The sequence below is a fragment of the Camelus bactrianus genome, chromosome 1 (genome assembly GCF_048773025.1).
Source record: "Camelus bactrianus isolate YW-2024 breed Bactrian camel chromosome 1, ASM4877302v1, whole genome shotgun sequence".
Lineage (NCBI taxonomy): Eukaryota > Metazoa > Chordata > Mammalia > Artiodactyla > Camelidae > Camelus > Camelus bactrianus.
Genome location: NC_133539.1, coordinates 126,748,179 through 126,764,769, shown reverse-complemented (window position 1 = coordinate 126,764,769; position 16,591 = coordinate 126,748,179). Strand labels below are relative to the sequence as shown.

The 16,591-nt window shown below is 40.7% G+C and overlaps 1 protein-coding gene across 1 annotated transcript in view; it reads right to left on the bottom strand.

The window, feature by feature from the left end:
• Positions 1-16,591, bottom strand: part of LOC141578895 (uncharacterized) — a 137,484-nt gene that overhangs the window by 32,328 nt on the left and 88,565 nt on the right. The window contains exon 16 of the mRNA XM_074372695.1: positions 2,220-2,405. The gene's annotated coding sequence lies outside the window, so the exon portion shown is untranslated. The remainder of the gene's footprint in view (positions 1-2,219; positions 2,406-16,591) is intronic.

Below are 16,591 nucleotides of genomic sequence, written 5' to 3'. Positions count from 1 at the left end.
ATGTAAAATCACCACGCCTGCAGTGACTGGCACAGCTGTCTTGATAGCAGTGCAGTCAGCCCCCACCATCCCGCGGCCCTGAGCTCCTGATGCTGCTAAGAGAGCACGCTGTCACCTCAGATGGATAGAAACGGTGAAAGCGTTTTCTGAAATCTACAGCACTGACAAAACATAACTGACAAATCCCAGGCTCCTTTGAGGCTGTCATTTTCTGTTTCTGGCCAACCCCCGTCAATGAGCAGAACCACCCCATTCCCGAGACATGGGACTCACGTGGGAAGCAGTTTTGGAGAAATTTCCAGGTATAGAATGTAAAAAACTATACATAGATCTCTGAAAAAAGAAAAGATGCAATACTCTGATTTTGGAAGAAACTCAAAATATTCTCCTAAGCCTTAGTAGCTGGAAAGGCTGGGCATCTCCTAAGCCACTTATTTATTTCACAGCCAGTGAGCATCTCCCACAAACCCTGTTTCCCTGTGTCTGCTGGGAGCCTCAGGCACACTGTTGCTGTCGATCTTATAAGTCACAGGGCTGAGGCGTGTGTCTCACGCCTGCATCTCCCACACAGGCTCGCCTCCTAGCCTCACTGTCTGAACTTGGCCCCATTTCCTCACCTGTTTATTTGGTATCTGTTCTTCTGTAAGCTGCCTGAAATGCTTTTTGGAACATGTCAGAAGAATCAGTGGGTAGAGAAATGGACAGATGGACAGGTGAGAGTTGGGGAGACAGAGTGACTCCAAGAAAAGGGGAACAAAGAAAATTTCCTATGCAGAACCCTCTTCTAGTCAGGGAAGAAAACCAGCACGGAGAAGTGTGAAGAGGCAGGTGGCTTAGGACTGTTTCCTGGATTCCGTGAAAAGTCACACCAAGAGATGAGAGGGTAGAACTATAAATAATAAAAGAAAAAAGCATGCATGCTTGAAAAATATATCTACAATATGTACTTTCTAAAGAATAGATTCAAATCAGCACGGCCCAATAACACAATCCTTGGGTATTTACAGAAGTGAGAATCCCATCTCCAAACCACAAGGCATCCCTTCGGAGCACTAAGAGTCTACACGGGACGGTCATAAAGTTGTCACCGCAAAAGCGATGCTATCCTGCCCTTACGAGGAATGAGCAGCTGTGCTCGGGCTGCCCACGCGTGCCATTTACACCCCACAGCACCTCTACGGGAGAGGGACGCCTAGCGAGCCCCATCTCTGCAGGACAGAAAACAAGTCCAGGAGAGGCTAAGCCGACCTACCAGTTCTCCATCTCACAGGACTGGTCACTCCAGAGCAGGACTCGTACTCGGACCCACGTTTGTAACCGCAGTACTACAGTGATTTGTGTGCTTTTTGTGTGTATAATACATTTGTGTCCGGCATGAAAAGATATTTAACAAATGTTCGGTTGTCTTGTCTATCTCATTAGCTCACAATCTTTATATTTTTGAATTGTACTCTTTTCCCCTGGAGAAAGGAACCGAAAGAGCGAGGGTCAGAATGAGATGGGGCTCCATTCTTTATCTGTTACCACATCTCATCCAGTCCCCAACCAGGAAGAAGGAGCAAATATTCTCTTCATCTTTAAAGAGAGAGCTCCACTGATGGTGACTTACTCAACTCCAAAACCAAGTCTGGGGGAAGGGCACAGACAGCAACCAGAGAAGTATCACCCGTAGGAAGGAGAAAAGAGATCAGAGGAGGGCTCAGGGGGTCAGCCTGATTTAATTTCAATGGATAATATAATACCACAGACTAAAAATACTAGCATGCAGTGAATTTGCTATTTCTTGACATCTAGCAAGTTTTCATAGCCCGCATGAAACATTATCGTGAACTAGTAAAAGGAAGAGTCCACACTCAGGGAAAATCAATGCCACAGGCAGGCTGAAACCCAGGTTGGAGGAAAGGAAGAGAAAAGGCATAGTTAAGAAGAGGGGAAAGTCTGGGAAAAAGACATCATCACAAGGACTCTCCAGCATCATCCAGCAATCATATAATCATTCATTCAAGAGAGAGTTACTTAGGTCCTATTTTGTGCAAGATTTTACACAGGGCAAAGCAAGAGTGCAGCGTCCATGGTGGCAGCAAGTGGCGGGGCTATAATACAATTCTGATCCTAGTACCTTGCACAATTGTACTCAGTATAAAGGCAAAAAAATAAGGTAAAATAATACTATGTAAACTCTACGCATGGTTGAAAAAAATTAAAGAAGACCTAAATACCTGTACAGACACACCACGCACATTCCTGGATCAGATGACAGCGCTCTTGGGATGGCAGTGCTCCCCAGAGAGATCTGTATACTCAACGTGGTCTCGATCACAATCCCAGCGGGCTCCTCTGCAGTAACTGACTAGCTGCTGCTACTATTCATATGGGAATTTGAGGGACTCAGTAACCAAAACGTACTTGAAAAAGAAGAAAAACATGAGAGGACTTGTAATTCTCAATTTCAAACCTTACAACTGTATCTCCAGGTGAGATTAGAGGCCATTTTTAAGTTATTACTGGGTTTATCCTTATTTTCAAAATTCTGTACAATGAATATACCTGTTAGAATAAGAAAAATAAAAAGTAAGATATCTTGTAAAACATGCACAGTGATTCATTCATTAGGAAAAAAATTATTTTAACTATAAAGAGGTAAACAAATATCTAGTGAAAAAGGACTACTTAAAAACAAGTGTGCATTTATAATTTTCATAAATTGAAAACTGAAAAGCACAAAAACATCAAGTTTCTAGGGAGACTAGTGAAACATATTAATAGTTATTTTCAAAAATTCTAATTGAACAATGAAAACTCAAGAAAGGGAAAATTGTGATTGACACCCAAGTGCAAACACATGGAGAGCAAAGGCCTAGAAATCACAGTTCCTTTAAATCTGCTTCTAACTCAATAGGAGAGGAAATTCCTCACTTAGGGGACAGTGGAATCCCATACATAAGACAGGATACACAGTACAAACTGCAGTAGTATCGGGAGTGAATTTCTTAGAATTCTAATGTTACAACATTGCTGAAAAACTATAAAAACACTGACAGACAGATTAAAACACACAGTCATATATATTATATTGAAACATATGTAGTCTGCTCCCATGTTGCATAGAAATACAAACATATTTGTTCATTTATAGGCACTGATTACTTTATCCCACATAGAATATTTCAACTAAAACAAAAAATCAATAATACACTCCTCTTGTCAAATCTACTTGATAAGTTACTCTGCTATGTAACCATAATGTGTTTAAGATAGATCTAAAATTAGTGAAAAATCTTTGTATGGTTTCTTGAATTGTTCTCAAAATTCCAAGCTTAATTTTCAAATAGATCTGAGCAGTATTTCTATATTATCTTTTCCCTTGTGAAATGAACAACACAGTCTGTTGTCAAAATTCTGTCCTTACAATGATTCACGAGCACCGTTTCCTAACAAAACTGCTGAACAGCAAGGCACTATCCAGACACTGTGACCAAATAAATGAAACACAATGAAGACAGTGACCCTAACCTGGAGGGCTTATAATCTGTGTCAACAGCGGGTTTTTTTTTGATTGGTTTGATTGGGTAGCAAAATAAAATCAATCAAGTACTTTCTGCTTTTAGCATTCTGTAAGTCATGACTGTTTTTAGTGTCATGAGAAGGAAAGACTTAAGCATGACTTGATTAGGTCAACTAGCAACAATCATCACTGGAGAGTGAGTAATAAAGAAGTTAACTGATAGAAATGCTTCTGCCTACATGAGACCTAAAATAAATCTATACTGATATCCGAAAGGAAAATGAGGAGATGAGGTCCCCAATGAGAAAACAAACAAGGAATCAAAAAAGGAAAGACGTTTTCATTAACGATTCCAGGCAGTAGTGGAGCATGGTGGTGAGGATCACAGATGTTTGGGACGAACATGAGTGCCTGAACTCCCACAGCACTGGGTAGCTGTGAAACTGATATTTCAGAGAAATTTTCTGCATCTCAGTCTTCTATCCATACACTGGGGACAACAACCGCACCCATCTCCTAGAACGGTCCTACGAATTAAGTTATTTTATATATAAAATTTTAAATAAAATACCTCAGATTTTAAATAATACCCCAAAAGCACAAGGAACAAAGAAAACAGAGATAAATTGGAGTTCATCAAAATTTAAAACTTTGCTTCAAAGGGCACCATCCAGAAAGTGAAAAAACAACACACAGAAGAAATTTTTTTCAAATCATTTATCTGATAAGGAATTTGTATCTATAAAAAAAAAAAGTACCTCCTACAACTCAACAATAAAAAGGCAACTCAATTAAAAGGTGAATAAAGGATCTGAAATGGTATTTTTCAAGGAAAATATACAAATGGCCAATAAGCACAATGAAACGATGTTCAATATCATTAGCTGTAAGGGAAATCAAGTCAAACCCACTAGGAGAAACCGCTTCACACTCACAACAATAGGTTATAATAAAAAAAAGAGTAACAAGCACTAATAAGGACACAGAGGAAGCGGAGCGCGCAGCCCTTGCTGGTGAGGACGTAACACAGCGTGGCCACTTTGGAAAACAGCCTGGCAGGTCCTCAGAGAGTTGAACTTTTGGTTTCTGAATGACCCAGCAACTCTGCTGTCTGGGCACAAACGTAAGAGAACTGAAAACAAATGTCCACATAAAAACTCCTACAGGAATATTCATGGCGACACTACTCATCACAGCCAAAAAGCAGAAACAACCCAATTGCCTATCACCTGATGAATGGGTAAACAGTGGGGCCCAGCCATACAGTGGAATATTAGTCAGCAATAGCAAAGCATAGAGTACTGACCCAGGCCACAACGTGGACAAACTTTGATAACGTTACTCAGTGTGAAATAAGTCAGTCACAATAGACGGTTCCACCTACATGAAGTGACTCGATTTAAATGAAATGTCCAGCACAGGCAAATCCACAGAGAGAGAAGAGTGGCTCCTTGGGGCTGGGGGAGGATGGGGAAGATGGGAATGACTGCTTATGCATACGGGGCTTCCTGTTGGGGGAATGAAAATATTCTAAGATTAAATGGGATGCACAATTCTGGGCATAGAGTAAAAACGACTGTATATTTAAATGGGTGAATTGTATTAAAACTGGTAAGAAAAAAAGCAACTCGGGCCAGTACCTTCCCCAGTAAATGCAAATTGCTAACTTTTATTAGAGGAAGAAGAAACTGCCCTCAGCATGAATGTAGGAGATCAGCAAATGTGAGTTAACCAAAATTGGACAAGAGCATTTCACTTGAAACAGTTGCTGAGTGTACACGAAATATTCAGAAATAGGAAAATCAGTTTCACATCAGGAAGAAGCATTCTGCTTCAAATGCAGATCAAGGATTCAGCAAGCCCAGCTGCTACAAATGACCAGAGAAGAAACCTGGTTCTTAAAACAAGCACCAGAGCCAACAAGGAAATGGTGGTGAGGAAAGCAGGCGGCCGAATATCTGGAACAGTTTGCTACAAATAATTTCTCCACTGAAAATTTAAAAATAAAATGAAAGTGATAAAATGCTCTGTTGACCTCACGTGAATGGGCTTCCTTCGGTGCTCGACTGTTCTGTAACCCCGATTGAGAGACTCAGGAGAATCAGCATGTCTCCTGGGAGTCCCCAAAGGACTGCCCACCAGCACGCTGACCACCATCACATCTGCCAGGGTTGAATTGCAGAGAAGAGACCAACTTCTGAAAGGCACAGGAAATGTTGACAAGGGAAGAAAAGGCTGCAGTCAGTCCTGGGACAGAGGCCCTCTGAGCAGAGGCCAGAAGGCTGCAGGTGAACTGCAGTGGCCGTGGGACAGGAAGCGACCATGGGGGAGCATATCTCAATTCTCTCCTCTCTCTCCATCGGGTAGGAGTGGTAAACCTGCATCCTTCTCACCTGGAACTGTGGGTTGGCTGGCAGAAGTCTTACCGACATGGAATGATTATTCAAGTCTCTGTGGAAAAAGTCAATAAATCGAGAGGGAGTAGGGAGCCAACTCCACAAGCCTCTCAATTGCACCCTTATTGTGTATAATCAAAGGAAAAATTCATTAACAATTGTGTGATAGTAATAGGAACTTCGGGAAAGACAGTATGAAGCAGAGATTGTAGAATACACAATGAGTACAAAGGATTAGTGTATCTTTAGGGAAGTAATGGGTTGAGGGGAACAAGATACATTTTTAGACATGTGAATTACAAAGCAGACCACCAGACCAGCCAGGTCCTTGTTCTGTGGATCATAGACTATCTAACAGCACACAAGCTCAGCGTTTATACCTGAGGGCCTCGGTCCTTGCTTTGCAACCAGCAGAGTGCTATCTAAAAGCTCAACTATGCAAGCAAAGCATTGTCTCTGCTTTTTAATGCAAGGAGACTGGAGTGAGGATGTACAGGCACTTGCTTGTAAAGCAGTTTTTAAGCATATATTTTTCTTCTTAAAGTTCACAGGCGGCTGGAGTGTGTTACAATTTGTTAAACCAATCATGGGCTCCCACATGGAACCATTATGGAGGACACCCTAAGATGACAAATCCTGCCTCTGGGTCTTTTCCTGCCAACTTCAGCCACTCTAGCAGGGTCTAGGTACATCCGTGAATAACGATCCTACAGAACTACCCACACTCTTAACTCCTGGTGCTTGAAACTTAATTTTAGCTCTACACAACTTACCGTAGAAAAGTTTCAGAAATAAAAGGTATAATGTTCCTTTTATATCTCATCATATTACTGATTTTTCTGATTGCTCTAAGTTGCTTCTACTTGGTAAAGCAGATAATTCTGCAGGTGAATTCAGTAATTTCCATTGGGCATATCTAGCCATTTTGGGCTCTCTAACTTCTATTGGTCAAATACCGATACACTTAATTGATTTCTTTGTTTATCAATTTCAGCCGGGAGGAGAGGGAGTGTCACTCTTTTCCTCAGCCCACCCTCAACACTTTTCTCATCAACTCAGGCCTCCTGAAAACAAAACAAAGGATTTGTTTCCCTTCTACTCTTTCCACAAAACCAACAGGAAACATCAGCCTGGAGAAAGAATTCAACACAAATGTTAAAACAAAAATCTATAAACCTGGAGCAACTCCATCTCCGAATCATGATACACAATGACATGAGAGTAAGTGTGTCAGGCACAAAGCATGCGTGAGCCTGACCACCTGATTTCTATTCTTCAAAGGAAGGAAGGTTTTCATATTTTTTATTATCATTCTTTGTCATTGTTTCTGAATATGCCAAAAAATAGTTTATGAAAGAATTATGCACTGCAATAACAGGTTACTATTGTATCAATTATAGAAGGCATTCAGAGGGGATAGGAAAAGCCACCTCTGTAAAAAATGCAAAATTTCTTCCCCTGTTAAGAACACGTATACAAAATGCAACAGAGAATTCAAATTCTTGTGGAGAGGTGCAAAAGCCACAGAACCAAAGCAAAGTCAACAGAATGAGTTAATTCAGAATTCACTGGACAAACATGCTCAATGTATTCAAATAATTTTAAAGGCACACTGCAAACCATTCACTTTATGATCTGCAGGCTAGAGGAAGCATTTCCTGCTTTAACAGACAACAGAAATCAATAGGGTGCCCCAACAAACAAGGACCAAAGAACAATCAGGTTTTTAACAGCTCTGATAAATCAGCATGTTCTAAAGATCAAAATCCAGAAATTTTAAACATTCATTCACACCACAATGAAACAAGCACTTAAAAAAAAAAAAACAAAGAAACTAAGCACATAGATCATGTACATAGAACAATGAGGACTTCATGTACCGCTGGAAGAACAGGCTATAGCCTTTTACTTGAAAAATAAAACTACTTTTAATGATAACTGCTAAAACACATTTCATCATTCATGTTGCCTTGAAAAATCTGAGGCACTTGTATCTGATCAGAAAAGCAATTCTGGGTAATAGTCGGTTACAATTCAGTGCCAGTTTGCTTTAGAAGAAAAGAGAAAAAAAAGCTACTGTTTCTCATATCCTGCACAAAGTGTGAAGTGCCTCCCTCCCTCTTTCTCCTCCCGTTTTCTGAGCTCATGCTCCCCAACCCTTCTGAAACAAGTATGAGAAACTCTTATTCCCACCAATATGCAAAATGACAAAAGAATATCAATTTATTTGTGTAAATATATGCCTATACCTTGAACTGTAGGAGAAAGGTATCAGAAGTCCATATGAAACTTATTTCTAGATTCCTGAAATCACACACACAAACGTTCACACAGACACAGACACATACCCCCTGGATTACTGGGCACTTCACAAGTTTAGGAATTCCAACTTCTAGAAGATAACTTTGTAGTTAGTTTAAAATACAAATCTGTCAGCTTTTGAAAGCCTTGATCATCTGCTAAACCATCCAAATATCAAAGAGATCCAATTAGCTTTCTCTGAAGAATGTAATTTCACTTGATGGCAAAACAGACCCTAAGAAGTACTGGATCAAAGATTCGTGTTTATCACTACCTATGATCGTTTTTAAGCACATTAACAGATTCAGAAATGTATGTCTCAACAACATTTATTCTTATTGAAAAAGCATACGTGTTCAACTCTCTATACAGTGACTAGGTCCCATGATGGTGTTTAAGAGCTATTTTGCGCATTGAAATATTTATTTTCAAGTGCAGACAAGGAGGGTGTGTATTACTCAGTTGTAGAGCACCTGCTAAGCATGAACAATGTCCTGGATTCAGTCCCCAGTACCTCCAAAAAATAAATAAAAATAAGTGCATATTTAAAAATAAGAATAAAGTTATATAAAAAAAAGCAGACTAAAAAGCACTGCAATCTATATGCTACAATTATACTAAAAAAAAAGTGTTTCTTTCAAATATTGACTATATGCCAATCACAGAGACTATCACAAATCACACCTGAACCATCACGTGTGATTCTCAACAACCCTAAGTAGACACGGATGAGAAACCCGGCACTGAGGATGAGGAGACGGAGCTCGGAAGATCCGGGGACTCTGACCGTCCTGCTCCCCGTGACACCACGTCAACCCAGGGCAAGCTCTGGCAGAACTGCTCTGAGGGGACACCCAGCTGCATGGAACCTTGGGGCATTGGGGAGTCCCAGAAAACACTAAAAATTGTTCAGTGAAAAACCAGCTCAAATATATTACACTTTGCCACATCCTTTAAAAAGGGAAAATGACTGAGACCTTTTTGATGCCTCCGTGTCCTTTCTGCCATCATCAATTATTTGCCCTCTCAGGGTGACCAGTGAAGAACTGGACCCCATATGAAATGCACTCAGATGGAAGAGCTTTTAAAGTTATTTTAAGAAGTTTGTAAGACCCTGTCTATGCCTCACACAGGTGGTCATCCATCACTTCTCACCGGTGTGGACGTACCACCTGAAATCACTCCTTACTGCTTTTAAAAATCCCTTCATCTAATCCAGGCTTTTCAACAGCAAAGAAGCACCTCAACCACAGACACTGGACAGCTTTTCACCAAACGGACTCGAACAGCCCATTGTACTATCTGGAAACCCTTTTCTTCTATTAAAAGCACTTCCAGGTACTTCATCATTTTCTGATTGGTGGACTTGGCCTCTGACTGGCCTACTCAGAGAGCTCCCAGCCTCACATGCGGGGGTGGGAGAGGACCCTGCTGTTGGGGGAAATCAGTGAGGAAGGCGGACATACTCCCGCCAGGTCTGCAAGGGTAGAATTGCCACAACGTGCTCAGAAATTATACCGTCATCACCCCTGGGCTCCCATGGACTTGTTTCACATTAACCAAACTCATGACACACTGATGAAAGAAAACCAGAAACTTAACTTATTAATGTAACAGAAGACGTGAAACTATGAACCAGACTGAAATATCAGAGTTCAACCATGAGTACATTTTCTCAATGGCCTAATCACGGGGAGGCAGTCACATGGCAAGCATGGACAGAAACAGAGCAGGAAGGGTTTCTAGATTAACTCAATGGACTAAATTTCTGTTATAAGAACTGATCTACTGCCTGGAACACAAATAACGCCAATCACGATTCACTCTCTGTGGACAGTGGCCAATACATGACTATGAGCATCTGTGTAACTCTCTTTTCCCTGTCCTTTCTGGGCTAAAATATGCACAGAGGTACAAAGATTCAGGGATGCAGATAACACTAAACACCCAAAGCCCATCTCTGGGAGCCTCAAACCAGTAAGCCAGGGTTTAGATACCAGCTCTGCCACTTACTATTTCTGTGATTTTGGCCAACTTACCCTCTGTGTGCCTCAATTTCCACACTGTAAAACTGGGATAACAATCAAACCTTCCTTACTCGCTTGTTGAGAAGATTGAAGGATTCATTTCTGTAAAACTCTCAGAAAAGAATGTAGCACATTTTGGGTGTTCAACAAATGTCAACTTAATATCAAAGTGATTTACAAGTCTCCCTTCTAATCATCTTATGTGTTTCCTGGCTAGTATAAGTCCCAAGGAAAATCCTTATTACTCCTTTTATAAACTCTTGGGGAGGACCCTTCTCTTCCATCCCACCACCTGTTTAAACCGAGGGAGGGAATGCCTCCTAACCACTCCTCTGGGCCATGGAGAGTGCTTCTCCATTCACACCCCTGGCCCCTGGCCAACAGCTAGCCCTCGTCACACTAACAGAGTGAGGTGTGAGTCCGGGGAGACAAGCAGGGCATTTGAAACCCTTCCTTTCCCTCCAGTGTTGATCACCATTGGGAAGCACTTGGGATGCTCGGCTTCATGACAGGACAGCTTTGTGCATGAACGGGCAGGTCCTCTCAAGGGAAGGCTCGCTATGTCACAGAGCTACATGGGACAGGGTGAGTCTCTAATTCTGGGACACAGTATCATGACACGCATTTTCCCACAGCCCTGAAGTTCATGGAGAACGTGGCTTCATCAGTAACAAATAAGACATTTATCGCCTGCCTACTCTTATGTGTCATCTCTCAGTTGGCTGCTGGAGACAACATGTGTATAAGTATTGGATCCCTTTAAGCCCCAAAATATATGAAGTAACAAAGAATTCTGTGGCTTAACGTTGGTTCAGGGCGACTGTGTAACAGTTCTGACTCTGCTGATGCTTAATTATGGGTATAGGAACTAAGGAACCTCCTCAAATATCTTTCAGCATAAAACCAGCTTTTCTTATTTTCCTGTTTCTTAGTAATTGCCAAAGACTCTCAAATGATGGCTTCACACAAAAAAGCAGCTAAAGTTTATGAGCCCTCTTGACATACCCACTGTGGTAAACACTTTACATAATTTCTAATTCTCACAATTCTACAAAGCAGATATGAATGTCCCCATCTCACAGACAAGGGAAAAACTCAGAGCAAACTGACTCAGGCTCACGTGGCTCAGTGGCAGCACGTGCACGCAAACCCAACTCAAAAATCTACACCCCTTCGTATATGTACCAAACCTCCTACCACCAATTAACACACAGCGGCGGAGTCAATACTCAGGGAACTCAATACACTTTTCAGCTTTAAGGTGCTCCAGAGGCCGCTTCTAGCTGTTTTATAAAATCCCGGCTCACTGACTTCTAACACTGGAAGAAAAGACCGATTTTGCCATTGTTTGCACAGCAAGTCTGAAATGTTCACAGCGAGATGACAGAATAAGTCTAAGACATAAGCAGAATAATTTTTCCAGGTAGACAGACATAATGGACATTGTGCTATTCTGAAGCACTAAGCAACGGAATCAAAACAAAATAACATTTGTTAAGCCTTCTTTTGCAAAAGGAATATTAAGACTGTTAGAAGGTGCAACAGCGCCACCTATGGCTAAAATGACCTTCCAGGTTGCCGGGAAAGATGCAACACAAAAATTGCCTGTAGGATCAGAAAAGAGAATCAGATAACTAAAAGCTTATGTAGCACATACTGCACTTTGCTTTGGGGGAAGGGAAGGGTATTCAGTATTTAATCTGATATTGCTAATACTCCTGAATATAAACAAAAGACATAGGTTCATGGAAACTCATCTTAGAAGAGGAAAGAATCCAGTCCAGCCACTTCATTTTACAGGAGGGGAAACTGAGACATGGGTTCTGTCCTGCAATCGGCAGCAAAGCTCTCCCAGGCCTCATGTCTTGCACTGTAGCATAAACCAACAGATCTGTACTAGGCCTATATTCATAAAAGTCACGTTTGTATTTTTCCAACAGTAGGTTATCTAAGTATCTTGCAAAATAATTCTCAAAGAGCCAGGATATCATACAAGATTGATGAAATACAAAAACATTTATTTACATAATAAAACAGCATGAGCTTTATTCTATTAAAAAAGTGACTTGTTAAATCAATGTTTTGATATTTTAAACCTGTTAAGAGTGCAGGAAAAAAAATCAAAATTTTGCTTAATCACAAAAGAGAGAAGCTTATTCCCTGAAAATGATCAATGTGGATTTTACTAAACTTAATGAATCTGGTCAGAATTCCACGAATTTAAATGTCTGTGTGGATGGTTACACGGCAACATGAATTCTGAGTTGTAACAATACATATTCTGTGTAAATAATATTCAAGGTCGTCTGATTAAGGCAATTTAACTAGTCCCTGTCTCACTAGTATGATACAGATTTCATTAAAACTTCATACTACACTAAAAAAAAAAAAAAGAATCCTTGTTACTTTAAACCATATTCAAATATATCATATATATAAATATTATAAATATTGAATATGCATCAGAAATAAGCGACACTCTTTAGTATTCAGAGTTGATCCTTCTAATATATCTGTCATTCTGACAGCACATTTTTATTAAGCACCTCTTGGGTTCTTTGTATACAAGGCGTCTAACTCTCACAGTCAGACAAGTTAAACGATATTACTCAAATTTCACAAATAAGGAAATGTACTTAAGCCATGAAAACAACTTACATATTCACCATCAGGAAAGAAAAGAGTAAAGATTTTACTTATAATATTCACTGACAATCTTGTCTTCCATATTAAGACTACATAAAACCAATTCAGTCTTTGTAAGTATTTCTGTCAATAAGGGCCACTAGAGAAAAACAAGTAACATCATTAACAGTGGTTGGACTTTCAAAGCCCACTTCTCTTTGGCACTATAATTGTTTTTAATGTTTTGTTTTTTGTGCTAACAGACCACTAAATTAAAAAAATTAACTTTTTAAGTAATTACCTGAGAATTAAACATTTGTGAAAATGTACAATTTTAATTTATGACACTCTGTCTCACATTCTCACTGGTGTCTCTCCTTTGAAGTCCTCATAAGGCTGAGATCACTAAAATCGGCCATTTATGGAGTCACAGAAGTTCAGGTAGCCACTCAACGGGAGGCTGATTAGAGGAGCAATTAAGAATGCATCCTGTGCAGCCTGGGTTCCAGCACCGAGCTAGCCACGGCCAGCTGGGTGTGATTTAGGACAAGCTGCTCCATCTCTCAATCCCTCAGCTGCAAAAAAGGAGACACTGATACCTACCCTCAAACACCTGCTATGAAGTAAAACATGAGGAAAGCATTTTAGTGTTAGGTAGGTGTCCACTCAGAGCGAGTTTGGTCATTATGATGATGAGGATGGCTGTTAATAAATTAAGCTAGACCAAAAAGGAGAAATCACCTTAAAGGAGAAACATTTTAATTCAATCAGCATTTCCTTTTGGATGGATTGCAGAATGTTCTATTGATGTTTTTAATAAACCAAGTTTTGTCCATTAATTATAGATTTACAGGTTCATGGACAAGTCTCCAGAAAAAGAATTAGAGGCCTCTAACCTCTGAATACTAAGAAAGTAAATTAAAAAAAAATCATTTGGGAGATTATACCTCATTTGGGAGAGTATGTGCTTAGCATGCATGAGGCCCTCAGTTCAGTCCCCATAAACTCCATTTAAAAACTTTCTTTTTTAAGAAATGGAGAATTAAAGCAAAAAGATGGAGGAATACAGAATATTTTAGAGACTCATCTCAGATTTAAGATGGGGAGAAAACATCCATTTCTCAGAGGAAATCTTGAGAACTATGTAAACAGTATCTGAGATGTCTAGTCTTCTAACATTATTCATGAATTCATATTACCAAGTCTTAAAACTACCTGATAACCCACAGAGGTGATACTGATCGTAACACCTGCCAACACGGATCGAGCTCCCGCTAGGACTGCTCTGTTCTGACATCTCTGCTCCTGAGGCCTGACCAGGCTGAGAGCACTAAATTCGGTCATTCATGAGCATCTCGTGTAAGTCCTCCATGTGTGCTTCTAACTCTCCCCTCACCATCCCCTCTGAGGGAAGCACTGTTATCATCATCCCCACCTGCAGATAAGGCCACTGAGGTACAGAGACTAAACCCTTTCCAGGTCACATTGGCATTAAAGGACGTCTGTATTTCTGCTGTTTTGCTTTTGACAAAGTAATCTGAGATATCAATTCAAGGGAGACTGTTAAATAGTCAAGTCTGTCAGGTCTTCACCTCAAAGAGCAGATACTATAAATTCCTGATGTAGGATGAGGCTGCCGCCACAAACTGACTCAGCTTGAAATTAATATCCAAGGTGAAGCAGCGGATTCACGTAAATATTCACGACTGTCAACTCCGCTCACGGGTCTGGGCCCTTCACTGCCTGAACGGGGGTGAAATCCCCACCCGTGTCAGGGAGGGACTCGCAGCTCTTCCGGGACTCACCCAGGATTCACGGGCTGTTTCCCCCCACAGGCTGTCCTCAACGATTAAAAAGCTCTCAAGATTTTTACACCATGCAAAACTGAAAGACATTTCTGCAGATGGAGCACTTTCTCAGGCTTAAACCTTTTTTGCCTACACTCAGCAAGGGGCAAAAAAAAAAAGAAACATGACTCTACAAAGTCTCTGACCCTCACCACTCACGGGAGTAGAACGGCCACAGCAGCAGATGAGACTTCTCATTGCACGATGAGAACAAAATAAAGCCGCCCCAACAACAGGTACTCCCAGAGACAGAGCTCAGCAGTCTTCTGCACACTCACAGTTGTGCAGCCCTCACCACCATCTATTTCCTGAACACTTCATCACCCCAGAAGAAACCTCCTGTCACTAACAGTCACTCCCTAATCCCCCTCCACCCAGCCCCTTTCAACCATCACCTGCTCTCTGCCTCTGCATGTGCCTTTTCTGGGCATTTCAGATCACTGAAATCAACAATATGTGGCCGTTTGTGTCTGCTTCCTTTCACTTAAAATGCTGTTTTCAAGGCTTGTCCATTTTGAAGTGGTATCAGCATCTCTCTCTCTCTCTTTTTTTTTTTTTTGAAACCGTTAAAGTTTATTAGAAGGTAGTAAGTACTATCAAAAAGAGTACGGTGGAGCATAAGTGATTGGGTTTCAAAGGGAAAAGTGCGGGTTGAACTGTCAGGGAGGAGTTCCCAGAACAGGTGGCCTTTTTCATTTTCCTCTTTATTTGTTTTTTCTTTTTTATTCACTCTTACATGTGAATAATGTTCCACAACATGGAGTTACTACATTCTGTTCTTCCATTCAGCAGCTATTTTTGGTCGAAGTCCAGTAGAATGAGTGTAAGAAGTGACTATCATGGATGGCATTTAAGCAAAGGGCAAGACGTGCTTTCAAAAAACAAGCCAACAAACAGAGGCACAAGGAAATTCAGTGCGTTTCTGAGCAAAGAGCATGCTTGCTTCGGCAGGACTACCGTGCAGGGCTGGGGCGGATACTGGCAAGAATCACGGTGAGGGAGTCACCTGAGAAGACTCCCCACTGCAAGCAGCTCAGCCAATTCTCCCTCACACTGTATTGTTAGAGCCATGTTTCTAGGTTACTCTTATTTCAAGTAATAGTACTTTAACTACACATCTGATCATCTGCCTCAGACCACATTACCTAGAAGCCACAGAAAATCATTCACTGACCGGAGCAGCTCCAGGACATAACGGTGATGGATCAGGGAGTCCAGCAGCATTCCAGCCTGCAGGCACAAACCCCACATGTGCCCTGGTGATGTCCGGAAAATAAAATGCATGGAAATATCTCATTGCTGGTACACGACATCTGCCCTCAAATTGCCCCAAAATCATGCTGGCAAAGCACTACTCAAACTTTTCACTCCAAAAAAAAAAAAAATGCTAAGAAGGCAAATTTAGGCCCTTCCATTAAAAACCAGCAACCATCACTGCCAGTATCTGAGCTGGAATTCTCCTGACTTCAAAAACCACCGCGCAGTTACTTTTCAAACGTGAAAGTCATATATGTATTCCACGTAGATGATATTACAGTAGGATTTTTCTTTTCAAAATTTCCAGTTGCAACATTAGCACAAGAAAGTTTATGTTTCAGCTTTAAAAAAATCAATTATCCTCCACTTTCTTAATTTTGAACCTATTATTATTTTATAAAGGGAGCTATGCTGCATATTATAAACCAACTGTTTGGTTTCTGCAAATAAGACCTTTATGACCTCACTATTTCAGAGCAAACTTTAATGATGTTTTGAGAGGTGGGGCCTGGGGCGCTCACTAACAGCTTTTTAAATACTGACAAGTATGTGCTCTTAAGTAATGCAAAGGCTCTAACTCCACACTAGCTCAGAAAGCAAAGAAACTGCACCAAAGACTTACTTTAACATTTT